Below are 3,881 nucleotides of genomic sequence, written 5' to 3'. Positions count from 1 at the left end.
TCACTGTAGTTTAGCAGGAGTTGAGAGCACAGCCTCACTGTAGTTTAGCAGGAGTTGAGAGCACAGCCTCACTGTAGTTTAGCAGGAGTTGAGAGCACAGCCTCACTGTAGTTTAGCAGGAGTTGAGAGCACAGCCTCGCTGTAGTTTAGCAGGAGTTGAGAGCACAGCCTCACTGTAGTTTAGCAGGAGTTGAGAGCACAGCCTCGCTGTAGTTTAGCAGGAGTTGAGAGCACAGCCTAGCTGTAGTTTAGCAGGAAATGCCCCTCTGTTGTCTCCATAGTCAGTTGAATGAAATTTGGTCCACATCCTTCCTTAAAGTCAGTATTGTGCACCAGTAAGCTGGGTTGTCTAGTTGGGAAGGAAATTGTGATCATTCCTTGACACTCACACAACTTTTTGTGGGCCCATCTTTGTGTACAGCGTTGTATTGCTCTAATGTCTCTGGGGACTGTCCTATGAAAGGCTATTCTTTTAGTATTCAGTCAGCCTGTTTACATTGCTGCAGATGGGAACAGTGGGGAAATGGCATTTCCTCTGCCTGTATCAGTGGTCGACATAAGCACTCAATCTAAACTTGCTTATCTTTCTGCTAAACATTCTGCCTTTCATTTTAGTTATATAACAATGAGAAATCTGCACGCTTTGTGCGCACATTTCTTGGGTGGAGGCTCTGGAGAGGATGTGCCATGGGCACACTTTTATTATGACCAAATTCATACCAACTCATGTGTTTAGCTTCACACACTCAACCCAGAGTTTATCTGGGTCAAGAAATGTCTCTTCATCAGTGATGTCACTCTGTCTATGTGCACCGCCGACTTCCTGCTTCGGCACACGCACCAGCGTTGGGAAAAAAAAGAGTGGTGGTGAACGGCAAAAGACAAGAATGTTTTGATCCCGTTTGAATTGTGCCATGAAGCACACATGTGATTTCTCCTCAATTTAAAAGATAACTTTGCATGTGAAGAAAGCCACAGTTTGTCGTAAAACAAATGTAACGTTTAGTTTTGTATGAAACGACTCCATGAACTACATCTCTCGTCTCGCACAATATATTTCACATCAACACCAACATGGCATGGCGCGAGAGACGTCACTTATGCGACTGGTTGTGTGTGGTCTTTCTGATTTATAACTTATAGTGCAACGGTTTTACGACAAACTGCAACATTCTTGACCTGCAAATAGGGTTGTGCGATGTCAATCGAGATGTTTCCACAGTGAAACATCACGCTGGACGCTGGCATCGTCGTTGGCGCGCGCGGGGGTGGGGGGTGGGGGGGGGCGGTGGGGGGTGGGGGGGGGGGGGGGGGGGGGGGGGGGGGGGGGGGGCAGACAGCATGCAGCGCTCACCAGAGAGAGGGAGGCAGAGGGGCTGGTGCTGAAACTGAAACTGTGACCAGAGCTGAGGCTATTTAGCCTGTGGTGGATATATTAATTAGTCATTACTATCTATTAATACATTTCTTTGCCACATTTGTGCATATTTGCCCTCACAAATGGACATCACAATGGTCCGATGTAGAAGGCTCAGAGGTCGATGGGGGGTCGGGCCATCGACGATGCTCGATGCCAACCCTAGTTATTATGTTAAATTGACAAACATAATGTGTACCTCATGGCACAATCCGATGATGGTGCGTGTAGGCCCCGACCGGAAGACGTGGGACTTTGGCTCTATGATGTCGATGTCGATGTCACCAGTGATGTCATCGGTGATGTCACTCGAGCACATTGTAATTACAAAACAATTTCCCTGAAATGTCCCATTAATGCAGTTTTACTACTGTACTAACTGAAGTGTGTTGACACACAGAAAAACACAAAACGTATTGTACTACTGTAGTCGCAAAAATAATTGTGCTCTAACTCTTAACTCTTAAAGCAATGCTAGATGAGGGTTTGACGGTCACTTAATGCTTTTACAGTCCAGATGATGCATCAGCGTAGACCCTATGTGTTTGAATGACCTGCTTTGACCCAAGCGCTCTTTATTTAAAGCTCCTGGCGACCACTCGTGTTTCAGACACTGTCTCAAATTCCTAACCTCTCTCACTTTCTCTCCCCTCCTGTCTCCTCTTTGCCCCCCTCCCCTCTGTCCCCCCCCTCTCTTGTCACAGGTATGGCCTCGCATGTGCAAGTGTTTTCCCCTCACACTCTCCAGTCAAGTGCCTTCTTTAGCGTGAAGAAACTGAAGGTGGAGCAGAGTTGCAACTGGGATATGACAGGGTACGGCACGCACAGCAAAGTCTACAGCCACAACAGCAGCAAGAACGTGTCGGCCGCCAGCGGGCCCCTGGGCATCATCAACGGGTCTCTGCAGGTAGCCAGCGCCACCCTGCCCTACGAGCAGGCGCTCATCTTCCCAGCCAGCACAGGCCACATTGTGCTCGCCTCGGCCAGCAGCACCTCGGGGGCCGTGGGCTCTCTGCTGGGCAGCGGGGGTGGAGGCAGCAGCAGCAGCAACGGCAGCGGCGGTGGGGGCAGCGGCGCGGGCGGCGGGCTCGGCGTTCACAACCTGACGCGCCGCAGCACGGTCAGCCTCCTGGATACCTACCAGCGATGCGGGCTTAAGCGCAAGAGTGAGGAGCTCGACAACAACAGCAGCGTGCAGATCATTGAGGAGCACGGCCCGCCGATGATCCAGAACGGAGCGGCCAGCGGGGCCACGGTGGCTACGACGGTGGCCACCGCCACCTCCACGGCCACTTCCAAGAACAGCGGCTCCAACAACGAGGGGGACTACCAGCTGGTGCAGCACGAGGTACTCTGCTCCATGACCAACACCTACGAAGTGCTGGAGTTCCTGGGGCGAGGGACCTTTGGACAGGTGGTGAAGTGCTGGAAGCGGGGCACCAACGAGATCGTGGCCATCAAGATCCTCAAAAACCACCCGTCGTACGCACGGCAGGGCCAGATCGAGGTCAGCATCCTGGCGCGTCTCAGCACGGAGAATGCGGACGACTACAACTTTGTGAAGGCCTACGAGTGCTTCCAGCACAAGAACCACACGTGCCTGGTATTTGAGATGCTGGAGCAGAACCTGTACGACTTCCTCAAGCAGAACAAGTTCAGCCCTCTGCCCCTCAAATACATCCGACCCGTCCTACAGCAGGTGGCCACGGCCCTCATGAAGCTGAAGAGCCTGGGACTGATCCACGCTGATCTGAAGCCAGAGAACATCATGCTGGTGGACCCGTCCAGACAGCCCTACAGGGTCAAAGTCATTGACTTTGGCTCAGCCAGCCACGTCTCCAAGGCCGTCTGCTCCACCTATCTGCAGTCCAGATACTACAGGTAAGAGGCACCATTTGAGAGATAATTGTTTTATTATTTTAAATGGATAGAATACCACAATTTCGATGTGCTCATTCGTGTTAGAAACATGTAACATGACGGCCACACTGATGAAAGGGAGGGAAGGGTAGTTATGTTTAAATGATCATAGTGTTTTACGCATCTTGTTTGATTTATCCGCCTGCTTTTATAGCAATGTTTTCAGAGTTGAGCTGATTATTTGGCCAAAGGCTCAAATTTGCTGCCAGTCTTATGAGCTGCTAAAGTCCCTTCTCTCTCTCCACTCCCTCAGTGTGTCTTCTCTTTGTGCCTGTATCCCCTGAGTTCACCCTCCTCTTCCACTGCAGTCAAACTCAAAGGCTTTTGCCGAGAGGCCAGCTGCGCTTATTGTGTTTAATATGATCAAAACAAGCACGTTGTGGTGTCGGCTTTGAAGATTAAAGACGGCCTGTTTAGTTGCCTCCCGACCTGCTAAAAACTGCAGTGACGACATGACGGCACCTGGCAAATATTTGCAGCTGTGACATTTTCTTTGTGTGTCGCTGGGAGGCTCAGGGGAAGGACGTTTTGTTGTTGTTTTGCT

The 3,881-nt window shown here is 50.7% G+C and overlaps 1 pseudogene across 1 annotated transcript; it reads left to right on the top strand.

Moving 5' to 3' along the window:
* The first annotated feature begins 2,123 nt into the window (after positions 1-2,123).
* Positions 2,124-3,302, top strand: LOC310772223 (homeodomain-interacting protein kinase 2 pseudogene; annotated as a pseudogene). Its single transcript has one exon. The product of its transcript is annotated as a homeodomain-interacting protein kinase 2 pseudogene (transcript).
* Positions 3,303-3,881: the final 579 nt, after the last annotated feature.

This window comes from Poromitra crassiceps (genome assembly GCF_964638095.1).
Source record: "Poromitra crassiceps genome assembly, contig: HAP1_SCAFFOLD_2399, whole genome shotgun sequence".
Lineage (NCBI taxonomy): Eukaryota > Metazoa > Chordata > Actinopteri > Beryciformes > Melamphaidae > Poromitra > Poromitra crassiceps.
Note: the sequence above shows the minus strand (reverse complement) of the source record. Positions and strands in the feature narration are given on the sequence as shown.